The sequence below is a fragment of the Coregonus lavaretus genome (genome assembly GCF_964263955.1).
Source record: "Coregonus lavaretus genome assembly, chromosome: 13".
Lineage (NCBI taxonomy): Eukaryota > Metazoa > Chordata > Actinopteri > Salmoniformes > Salmonidae > Coregonus > Coregonus lavaretus.
Window position 1 is genome coordinate 1,129,505 of NC_140000.1, and position 12,472 is coordinate 1,141,976.

Genomic DNA, 12,472 nt, shown 5'->3' on the forward strand with positions numbered 1-12,472 from the left:
TCAAATGGGGCCCTGAATATATTTCAAACCTGGTTTAACAACCCCAGGGAGGGCCAAGTCATTGAAACTCTTCAGGTTAAAGATGAGCGCTTTGTCCCTTAGAGTGAGTCGCGGCAACCGCTCCCTGTCAATATCTGATCCCACTGTGATCGCAACACCCACTGCGTTGGCCCTTCTCATGGCTCCAATACCCTCAGCAAAGTTCTTGTCTGAGGTCACTCCGTCTGTAATGAACACAAAGGCGAGCTCTGCGTCCGGACGTACCCCTCTGAACTGACCTCCAGGGTTACTGACCTCCAGGGTTACTGACGAGGTTCTCAGTTGCATAGAGAATAGCGCTGCCCAGAGTGGAGGTTGAGTCGTGGTAGACTGCTTTAGAGACCAGGGAGCTGATCCTTCTGTGGTTGTTAGAGAAGTCCAGAAGAACCTCAGGGTCCTGCTCCCCTCCAAACTGCAGTACGGCGAAGCGAGCTCCTGAAGAGACCTCCTTGGAGAGAGGGATGGATTGGGAGAGTCTCTCGATGAAGCGCAGGACACTGATGAAGTTTCTGCCCCCTGTTCTCTCAGAACCGTCAATGAAGAAGAGGATGTCTACGGGACGCTGGATCACTGGAGCCAAACTCAAATCTTCGACAATAATACAAAAGTCAATGTTATACAGACTGTTGATTCATAAACTCTTAATACTTAATACTCTTACAACTCTTAATAATGTGGTCCTCTGTAGCTCAGCTGGTAGAGCACGGCGCTTGTAACGCCAAGGTAGTGGGTTCGATCCCCGGGACCACCCATACACAACAATTTATGCACGCATGACTGTAAGTCGCTTTGGATAAAAGCGTCTGCTAAATGGCATATTAAATATATCTGTAGTTGGCTGTAATGTTCATATCCAGAATATATTGAAAAGACATTAATAGTTAATTTCCAACTGAACAAATATTCAAGGCCAGGGGTTTTCATTAGTGCAATATGAAAGAACAAATAAAAGCTTAGCCCTGTAATTATATGTAATAAAATAAAAAAAGAAGTTGTCTTTTCACCTGAGGCACACTTCAGGTCTGGACAGATATTCTCTGGTTCTAGAGAAGTAGAGGAGTGAATGTAGTTCATTTTTGTCAGGGTGGGTGATTTTCACAAAATAAAAGCATTGAACTGTTGATAAAATGTAGTCTGCATCCCAAATGGCACCCTATCCCCTATATAGGGCTCTGGACAAAAGTAGTGCACTATATAGGGAATAGGGTGTCATTTGGGACTGGACCATAGACTTGCCTGGGCAGAGGATTGGTTCTATTTCCTCTAAGAACTCCTCAGCCGTAAGTTCAGCGTAGACACTCAGGATCTTCACCCGGTCGCCCATATTACAGGCAATCCTCTCCAGATTCTGCCTCTCTGCCCCAGAGTCAAACATATCCCCGATGGCGATGGCATACACGTCCACCTCGTTACAAAGGGCTCCAAGATTATCCAGGTCTTTAGGATCGTAGCGACCGTCTGTGATAACTATGGCCACCACCTTGGTCCTCCCCCTGCGACCTGGTACTATCAGCTGGTCGTATGTGTACTTCAGGGCAGAGGGAGTCCAGCTGCCTCCAGCGATCCACTCCATGGCTTTGACCTTTGTGTTGAAGGAGGTCAGAGGTGACGCTTCCATCGTCCATCCTGATGGCCTGAACCGCCCCCTGGTGACTGTACTGGACCACACCAAGACGAGATCCTTTTGGGGGTTTCAAATTGATTATATGTATAAAATATACACACACATACAGTGGGGAAAAAAAGTATTTAGTCAGCCACCAATTGTGCAAGTTCTCCCACTTAAAAAGATGAGAGAGGCCTGTAATTTTCATCATAGGTACACGTCAACTATGACAGACAAATTTAGGAAAAAAAATCCAGAAAATCACATTGTAGGATTTTTAATGAATTTATTTGCAAATGATGGTGGAAAATAAGTATTTGGTCACCTACAAACAAGCAAGATTTCTGGCTCTCACAGACCTGTAACTTCTTCTTTAAGAGGCTCCTCTGTCCTCCACTCGTTACCTGTATTAATGGCACCTGTTTGAACTTGTTATCAGTATAAAAGACACCTGTCCACAACCTCAAACAGTCACACTCCAAACTCCACTATGGCCAAGACCAAAGAGCTGTCAAAGGACACCAGAAACAGAATTGTAGACCTGCACCAGGCTGGGAAGACTGAATCTGCAATAGGTAAGCAGCTTGGTTTGAAGAAATCAACTGTGGGAGCAATTATTAGGAAATGGAAGACATACAAGACCACTGATAATCTCCCTCGATCTGGGGCTCCACGCAAGATCTCACACCGTGGGGTCAAAATGATCACAAGAACGGTGAGCAAAAATCCCAGAACCACACGGGGGGACCTAGTGAATGACCTGCAGAGAGCTGGGACCAAAGTAACAAAGCCTACCATCAGTAACACACTACGCCGCCAGGGACTCAAATCCTGCAGTGCGAGACGTGTCCCCCTGCTTAAGCCAGTACATGTCGAGGCCCATCTGAAGTTTGCTAGAGTGCATTTGGATGATCCAGAAGAGGATTGGGAGAATGTCATATGGTCAGATGAAACCAAAATATAACTTTTTGGTAAAAACTCAACTTGTCGTGTTTGGAGGACAAAGAATGCTGAGTTGCATCCAAAGAACACCATACCTACTGTGAAGCATGCGGGTGGAAACATCATGCTTTGGGGCTGTTTTTCTGCAAAGGGACCAGGACGACTGATCCGTGTAAAGGAAAGAATGAATGGGGCTATGTATCGTGAGATTTTGAGTGAAAACCTCCTTCCATCAGCAAGGGCATTGAAGATGAAACGTGGCTGGGTCTTTCAGCATGACAATGATCCAAAACACACCGCCCGGGCAACGAAGGAGTGGCTTCGTAAGAAGCATTTCAAGGTCCTGGAGTGGCCTAGCCAGTCTCCAGATCTCAACCCCATAGATAATCTTTGGAAGGAGTTGAAAGTCCGTGTTGCCCAGCGACAGCCCCAAAACATCACTGCTCTAGAGGAGATCTGCATGGAGGAATGGGCCAAAATACCAGCAACAGTGTGTGAAAACCTTGTGAAGACTTACAGAAAACGTTTGACCTGTGTCATTGCCAACAAAGGGTATATAACAAAGTATTGAGAAACTTTTGTTATTGACCAAATACTTATTTTCCACCATAATTTGCAAATAAATTCATTAAAAATCCTACAATGTGATTTTCTGGATTTTTTTTCCTCATTTTGTCTGTCATAGTTGACGTGTACCTATGATGAAAATTACAGGCCTCTCTCATCTTTTTAAGTGGGAGAACTTGCACAATTGGTGGCTGACTAAATACTTTTTTGCCCCACTGTATATATATAGAGAGGGATGGATTGGGAGAGTCTCTCGATGAAGCGCAGGACACTGATGAAGTTTCTGCCCCCTGTTCTCTCAGAACCGTCAATGAAGAAGAGGATGTCTACGGGACGCTGGATCACTGGAGCCAAACTCAAATCTTCGACAATAATACAAAAGTCAATGTTATACAGACTGTTGATTCATAAACTCTTAATACTTAATACTCTTAAAACTCTTAATAATGTGGTCCTCTGTAGCTCAGCTGGTAGAGCACGGCGCTTGTAACGCCAAGGTAGTGGGTTCGATCCCCGGGACCACCCATACACAACAATTTATGCACGCATGACTGTAAGTCGCTTTGGATAAAAGCGTCTGCTAAATGGCATATTAAATATATCTGTAGTTGGCTGTAATGTTCATATCCAGAATATATTGAAAAGACATTAATAGTTAATTTCCAACTGAACAAATATTCAAGGCCAGGGGTTTTCATTAGTGCAATATGAAAGAACAAATAAAAGCTTAGCCCTGTAATTATATGTAATAAAATAAAAAAAGAAGTTGTCTTTTCACCTGAGGCACACTTCAGGTCTGGACAGATATTCTCTGGTTCTAGAGAAGTAGAGGAGTGAATGTAGTTCATTTTTGTCAGGGTGGGTGATTTTCACAAAATAAAAGCATTGAACTGTTGATAAAATGTAGTCTGCATCCCAAATGGCACCCTATCCCCTATATAGGGCTCTGGACAAAAGTAGTGCACTATATAGGGAATAGGGTGTCATTTGGGACTGGACCATAGACTTGCCTGGGCAGAGGATTGGTTCTATTTCCTCTAAGAACTCCTCAGCCGTAAGTTCAGCGTAGACACTCAGGATCTTCACCCGGTCGCCCATATTACAGGCAATCCTCTCCAGATTCTGCCTCTCTGCCCCAGAGTCAAACATATCCCCGATGGCGATGGCATACACGTCCACCTCGTTACAAAGGGCTCCAAGATTATCCAGGTCTTTAGGATCGTAGCGACCGTCTGTGATAACTATGGCCACCACCTTGGTCCTCCCCCTGCGACCTGGTACTATCAGCTGGTCGTATGTGTACTTCAGGGCAGAGGGAGTCCAGCTGCCTCCAGCGATCCACTCCATGGCTTTGACCTTTGTGTTGAAGGAGGTCAGAGGTGACGCTTCCATCGTCCATCCTGATGGCCTGAACCGCCCCCTGGTGACTGTACTGGACCACACCAAGACGAGATCCTTTTGGGGGTTTCAAATTGATTATATGTATAAAATATACACACACATACAGTGGGGAAAAAAAGTATTTAGTCAGCCACCAATTGTGCAAGTTCTCCCACTTAAAAAGATGAGAGAGGCCTGTAATTTTCATCATAGGTACACGTCAACTATGACAGACAAATTTAGGAAAAAAAATCCAGAAAATCACATTGTAGGATTTTTAATGAATTTATTTGCAAATGATGGTGGAAAATAAGTATTTGGTCACCTACAAACAAGCAAGATTTCTGGCTCTCACAGACCTGTAACTTCTTCTTTAAGAGGCTCCTCTGTCCTCCACTCGTTACCTGTATTAATGGCACCTGTTTGAACTTGTTATCAGTATAAAAGACACCTGTCCACAACCTCAAACAGTCACACTCCAAACTCCACTATGGCCAAGACCAAAGAGCTGTCAAAGGACACCAGAAACAGAATTGTAGACCTGCACCAGGCTGGGAAGACTGAATCTGCAATAGGTAAGCAGCTTGGTTTGAAGAAATCAACTGTGGGAGCAATTATTAGGAAATGGAAGACATACAAGACCACTGATAATCTCCCTCGATCTGGGGCTCCACGCAAGATCTCACACCGTGGGGTCAAAATGATCACAAGAACGGTGAGCAAAAATCCCAGAACCACACGGGGGGACCTAGTGAATGACCTGCAGAGAGCTGGGACCAAAGTAACAAAGCCTACCATCAGTAACACACTACGCCGCCAGGGACTCAAATCCTGCAGTGCGAGACGTGTCCCCCTGCTTAAGCCAGTACATGTCGAGGCCCATCTGAAGTTTGCTAGAGTGCATTTGGATGATCCAGAAGAGGATTGGGAGAATGTCATATGGTCAGATGAAACCAAAATATAACTTTTTGGTAAAAACTCAACTTGTCGTGTTTGGAGGACAAAGAATGCTGAGTTGCATCCAAAGAACACCATACCTACTGTGAAGCATGCGGGTGGAAACATCATGCTTTGGGGCTGTTTTTCTGCAAAGGGACCAGGACGACTGATCCGTGTAAAGGAAAGAATGAATGGGGCTATGTATCGTGAGATTTTGAGTGAAAACCTCCTTCCATCAGCAAGGGCATTGAAGATGAAACGTGGCTGGGTCTTTCAGCATGACAATGATCCAAAACACACCGCCCGGGCAACGAAGGAGTGGCTTCGTAAGAAGCATTTCAAGGTCCTGGAGTGGCCTAGCCAGTCTCCAGATCTCAACCCCATAGATAATCTTTGGAAGGAGTTGAAAGTCCGTGTTGCCCAGCGACAGCCCCAAAACATCACTGCTCTAGAGGAGATCTGCATGGAGGAATGGGCCAAAATACCAGCAACAGTGTGTGAAAACCTTGTGAAGACTTACAGAAAACGTTTGACCTGTGTCATTGCCAACAAAGGGTATATAACAAAGTATTGAGAAACTTTTGTTATTGACCAAATACTTATTTTCCACCATAATTTGCAAATAAATTCATTAAAAATCCTACAATGTGATTTTCTGGATTTTTTTTCCTCATTTTGTCTGTCATAGTTGACGTGTACCTATGATGAAAATTACAGGCCTCTCTCATCTTTTTAAGTGGGAGAACTTGCACAATTGGTGGCTGACTAAATACTTTTTTGCCCCACTGTATATATATACAGTGGGGAAAAAAAGTATTTAGTCAGCCACCAATTGTGCAAGTTCTCCCACTTAAAAAGATGAGAGAGGCCTGTAATTTTCATCATAGGTACACGTCAACTATGACAGACAAAATGAGAAAAAAAAATCCAGAAAATTACATTGTAGGATTTTTTATGAATTTATTTGCAAATTATAGTGGAAAATAAGTATTTGGTCAATAACAAACGTTTCTCAATACTTTGTTATATACCCTTTGTTGGCAATGACACAGGTCAAACGTTTTCTGTAAGTCTTCACAAGGTTTTCACACACTGTTGCTGGTATTTTGGCCCATTCCTCCATGCAGATCTCCTCTAGAGCAGTGATGTTTTGGGGCTGTCGCTGGGCAACACAGACTTTCAACTCCCTCCAAAGATTTTCTATGGGGTTGAGATCTGGAGACTGGCTAGGCCACTCCAGGACCTTGAAATGCTTCTTACGAAGCCACTCCTTCGTTGCCCGGGCGGTGTGTTTGGGATCATTGTCATGCTGAAAGACCCAGCCACGTTTCATCTTCAATGCCCTTGCTGATGGAAGGAGGTTTTCACTCAAAATCTCACGATACATGGCCCCATTCATTCTTTCCTTTACACGGATCAGTCGTCCTGGTCCCTTTGCAGAAAAACAGCCCCAAAGCATGATGTTTCCACCCCCATGCTTCACAGTAGGTATGGTGTTCTTTGGATGCAACTCAGCATTCTTTGTCCTCCAAACACGACGAGTTGAGTTTTTACCAAAAAGTTATATTTTGGTTTCATCTGACCATATGACATTCTCCCAATCCTCTTCTGGATCATCCAAATGCACTCTAGCAAACTTCAGACGGGCCTGGACATGTACTGGCTTAAGCAGGGGGACACGTCTTCACTGCAGGATTTGAGTCCCTGGCGGTGTAGTGTGTTACTGATGGTAGGCTTTGTTACTTTGGTCCCAGCTCTCCGCAGGTCATTCACTAGGTCCCCCCCGTGTGGTTCTGGGATTTTTTCTCACCGTTCTTGTGATCATTTTGACCCCACGGGGTGAGATCTTGCGTGGAGCCCCAGATCGAGGGAGATTATCAGTGGTCTTGTATGTCTTCCATTTCCTAATAATTGCTCCCACAGTTGATGTCTTCAAACCAAGCTGCTTACCTATTGCAGATTCAGTCTTCCCAGCCTGGTGCAGGTCTACAATTTTGTTTCTGGTGTCCTTTGACAGCTCTTTGGTCTTGGCCATACTGGAGTTTGGAGTGTGACTGTTTGAGGTTGTGGACAGGTGTATTTTATACTGATAACAAGTTCAAACAGGTGCCATTAATACAGGTAACGAGTGGAGGACAGAGGAGCCTCTTAAAGAAGAAGTTACAGGTCTGTGAGAGCCAGAAATCTTGCTTGTTTGTAGGTGACCAAATACTTATTTTCCACCATAATTTGCAAATAAATCCATTAAAAATCCTACAATGTGATTTTCTGGATTTTTTTTTCTCAATTTGTCTGTCATAGTTGACGTGTACCTATGATGAAAATTACAGGCCTCTCATCTTTTTAAGTGGGAAAACTTGCACAATTGGTGGCTGACTAAATACTTTTTTTCCCCACTGTATATATATATATATATATTTTTTTTAATCCTGTTCCTAGAAATATGTGTGATCTATTGTTTTCCATTCAAACAGTGGTTGTAATAATAATAATAATAATACAGTAACATTAAGTTTACCTGAGACGTCAGATACGTTTTTGGCCATCTTCCCAAGCCTGTTTGCTACACTGATGACAAAGTTTTTAGCCAGGCTGAAGTTGGTTTTTCCAATACTTTCCGAGCTGTCAATCACAAACACCAGGTCCAGGGGAGGGCAGACCTTTTCCCAGTCTGCACAGAGAGGAAGTTAACAATAAGACTTGTGACATGGGCATTTTATACACTGCTCAAAGAAAATAAAGGGAACACTTAAACAACACAATGTAACTCCAAGTCAATCACACTTCTGTGAAATCAAACTGTCCACTTAGGAAGCAACACTGATTGACAATACATTTCACATGCTGTTGTGCAAATGGCATAGACAACAGGTGGAAATTATAGGCAATTAGCAAGACACCCCCAATAAAGGACTGGTTTTGCAGGTGGTGACCACAGACCACTTCTCAGTTCCTATGCTTCCTGGCTGATGTTTTGGTCACTTTTGAATGCTGGCGGTGCTTTCACTCTAGTGGTAGCATGAGACGGAGTCTACAACCCACACAAGTGGCTCAGGTAGTGCAGCTCATCCAGGATGGCACATCAATGCGAGCTGTGGCAAGAAGGTTTGCTGTGTCTGTCAGCGTAGTGTCCAGAGCATGGAGGCGCTACCAGGAGACAGGCCAGTACATCAGGAGACGTGGAGGAGGCCATAGGAGGGCAACAACCCAGCAGCAGGACTGCTACCTCCAACTTTGTGCAAGGAGGAGCAGGAGGAGCACTGCCAGAGCCCTGTAAAATGACCTCCAGCAGGCCACAAATGTGCATGTGTCTGCTCAAACGGTCAGAAACAGACTCCATGAGGGTGGTATGAGGGCCCGACGTCCACAGGTGGGGGTTGTGCTTACAGCCCAACACTGTGCAGGACGTTTGGCATTTGCCAGAGAACACCAAGATTGGCAAATTCGCCACTGGTGCCCTGTGCTCTTCACAGATGAAAGCAGGTTCACACTGAGCACGTGACAGACGTAACAGAGTCTGGAGACGCCGTGGAGAACGTTCTGCTGCCTGCAACATCTTCCAGCATGACCGGTTTGGCGGTGGGTCAGTCATGGTGTGGGGTGGCATTTCTTTGGGGGGCCGCACAGCTCTCCATGTGCTCGCCAGAGGTAGCCTGACTGCCATTAGGTACCGAGATGAGATCCTCAGACCCCTTGTGAGACCATATGCTGGTGCGGTTGGCCCTGGGTTCCTCCTAATGCAAGACAATGCTAGACCTCATGTGGCTGGAGTGTGTCAGCAGTTCCTGCAAGAGGAAGGCATTGATGCTATGGACTGGCCTGCCCGTTCCCCAGACCTGAATCCAATTGAGCACATCTGGGACATCATGTCTCGCTCCATCCACCAATGCCACGTTGCACCACAGACTGTCCAGGAGTTGGCGGATGCTTTAGTCCAGGTCTGGGAGGAGATCCCTCAGGAGACCATCCGCCACCTCATCAGGAGTATGCCCAGGCATTGTAGGGAGGTCCAGGTAACCAGGTGGCGAATCGCATCTCTGCATGTCTGGCAGACATATCAGTATGGATGACGGATCACCACCTCAAGCTGAACCTTGGCAAGAAGGAGCTGCTCTTCCTCCCGGGGAAGGATTGCCTGTTCCATGATCTCGCCATCACGGTTGACAACTCCGTTGTGTCCTCCTCCCAGAGTGCGAAGAGCCTTGGCGTGACCCTGGACAACACCCTGTCGTTCTCCGCTAACATCAAGGCGGTGACCCGATCCTGTAGGTTCATGCTCTACAACATTCGGAGAGTACGACCCTGCCTTACACAGGAAGTGGCACAGGTCCTAATCCAGGCACTTGTCATCTCCCGTCTGGATTACTGCAACTCGCTGTTGGCTGGGCTCCCTGCCTGTGCAATTAAACCCCTACAACTCATCCAGAATGCCGCAGCCCGTCTGGTGTTCAACCTTCCCAAGTTCTCTCACGTCACCCCGCTCCTCCGCACACTCCACTGGCTTCCAGTTGAAGCTCGCATCTGCTACAAGACCATGGTGCTTGCCTACGGAGCTGTGAGGGGAACGGCACCTCCGTACCTTCAGGCTCTGATCAGTCCCTACACCCAAACGAGGGCATTGCGTTCATCCACCTCTGGCCTGCTGGCTCCCCTACCTCTGCGGAAGCATAGTTCCCGCTCAGCCCAGTCAAAACTGTTCGCTGCTCTGGCACCCCAATGGTGGAACAAGCTCCCTCACGACGCCAGGACAGCGGAGTCACTCACCACCTTCCAGAGACATTTGAAACCCCACCTCTTTAAGGAATACCTGGGATAGGATAAAGTAATCCTTCTACCCCCCCCTTACCCCAACCCAAACCCCAACCCAAAAACAAAAAAAATAAAAAAATAAAACATTGTGAAGTGGTGATCCCACTGGCTATAAGGTGAATGCACCAATTTGTAAGTCGCTCTGGATAAGAGCGTCTGCTAAATGACGTAAATGTAAATGTAATACAGGCACGTGGAGGCCACACACACTACTGAGCCTCATTTTGACTTGTTTTAAGGACATTACATCAAAGTTGGATCAGCCTGTAGTGTGGTTTTCCACTTTAATTTTGAGGGTGACTCCAAATCCAGACCTCCATGGGTTGATAAATTTGATTTCCATTGATAACTTGTGTGATTTTGTTGTCAGCACATTCAACTATGTAAAGAAAAAAGTATTTAATAAGATTATTTCATTCATTCAGATCTAGGATGTGTTATTTTAGTGTTCCCTTAATTTTTTTGAGCAGTGTATTATTACAGGAAAATTGGTTGTCATTATAACTGGAAATGAACCATTACCACAGCATCCGCATGTTTCTCTGACAAATCCCATGAATTCACACTCCTGAAAGTCGATAATATTCATCAGCATTCTCTCAGAGAGAGAGATAGGGATATGAAAGATATCTGTTAATCAGGATGAACAAATAAAGTCTGTTACTTACCGATAGACCAGAAGCCCCACGAGAACCAGGTACTCCCTAGACACAGAAACATTTAATGGATGAAATTAATCACAAATGAGAACTAAATGCATCTGTATATGTGTACATAGGAATAAAACTTACCGGTGGTCCAGGTGGCCCCCTCACCCCTCTGTCCCCAGGAACACCCTCTTGCCCTGGCTCCCCTTGTAAAACAATCCACAGATTTTTTTTAAAAATAGGAATAAATTAATTGATTTAAATGAGTGCATTTATTAATATGATATCTCTGTTTGTGATATACTGCACGTACTGCCAGTCCTTTGGTTCCTGTAGTCCCCTGTGCTCCTTTCTCTCCATTATAACCTCTGGTGCCCTGAGAAAAATATAGACATGGTAGTGAATAGAGGGGTCCAACAATTTCAGATTTTAAATATGGATTGTTAAGAAAAGGTACATAAGATGACATGCAGTCCAGGTAAACCAGGGTCTCCTCTCCCTCCCTAAGAGAAAAGTAAGGTTGAGGTAGCATGTTTGTCATGGCACTAATTAAAACAGGATTTCCAATCCAATTCAATTGCCAAAAGACATTCAAATTGGCTTTTGTTGTTCAGTCAAATGCAGTTCATACCTGTTTGCCTCTGGGACCTGGGTAGTTATATCCATCATTCCCTCGATCTCCCTACCATGCAATTAAAAAAGAGAAACAGCATTTTTAGCACTGTTTAGCCTCAGCTACCATTCCTGTGAAGGTGTACTACTAAAACACTAAGACCACTTTCTCATTCTAAGAAAATAAGGATTTGTCATCAATCATCGCCGTGACCAGGGCATGTCAACAAATAATCCTTTCCCCTCAAAGTCAATGCTTAGGGGGGGCCCTACTCAGTACTCGATGTCCAGTTACCAACATCACCTCAAAGGAAATTCCTTCCATTGTCAGATTCAGGTATGTGTTATTATACAGAGGCCTGTTGCAACGTGTCGAGTGTGTCATTTTGACTGCATATAAATAAAACGTTTAAATATCTCTGCAATTTATTTACTCATGCCCTCCTTGACTTTTCCTAAATAAGTACGTTGTTAGAATTTCAATATCACAAACAGAATTTGTGCTATAAGCAGTTTTATAAACTTGGTCGTTCGAGCCCTGAATGCTGATTGTCTGACAGCCGTGGTATATCAGACCATATACCAGGGGTATGACAAAACATGTATTTTTACTGCTCTAATTTAGTTGGTAACCAGTTTATAAAAGCAATAAGGCACCTCGGGGGTTTGTGGTATATCGCCAATATACCACGGCTAAGGGCTGTATCCAAGCACCCTGTGTTGTGTCGTGATAAAGAACAGCCCTTTGCCGTGGTATATTGGCCATATACCACACCCCCTTGTGCCTTATTGCTTAATTAAAGGGTAGGAAGCATGCGTTTTTACTAACCAAAGTAACAACACAGTGTGGTCATAGACTTAGTAACTTAGTTGTAGTCACTATCCGGTTACCTGTAACTACAAACAGTTATTTTGGGGGATTTTTCATATT

The 12,472-nt window shown here is 44.7% G+C and overlaps 1 pseudogene across 1 annotated transcript in view; it reads right to left on the reverse strand.

Annotated features, from left to right (window-relative positions):
- The window catches only part of LOC311139274 (collagen alpha-2(VI) chain-like), a 25,360-nt pseudogene continuing 12,888 nt past the window's right edge, over window positions 1–12,472 (reverse strand). Inside the window, exons 17-26 of the transcript in view lie at window positions 11,561–11,611; window positions 11,397–11,432; window positions 11,239–11,305; window positions 11,074–11,135; window positions 10,951–10,986; window positions 10,805–10,850; window positions 7,992–8,144; window positions 1,276–1,720; window positions 1,044–1,082; window positions 1–627 (exon numbers count right to left, since the gene is read on the reverse strand). The product of the transcript in view is annotated as a collagen alpha-2(VI) chain-like (transcript). The remainder of the gene's footprint in view (window positions 628–1,043; window positions 1,083–1,275; window positions 1,721–7,991; window positions 8,145–10,804; window positions 10,851–10,950; window positions 10,987–11,073; window positions 11,136–11,238; window positions 11,306–11,396; window positions 11,433–11,560; window positions 11,612–12,472) is intronic.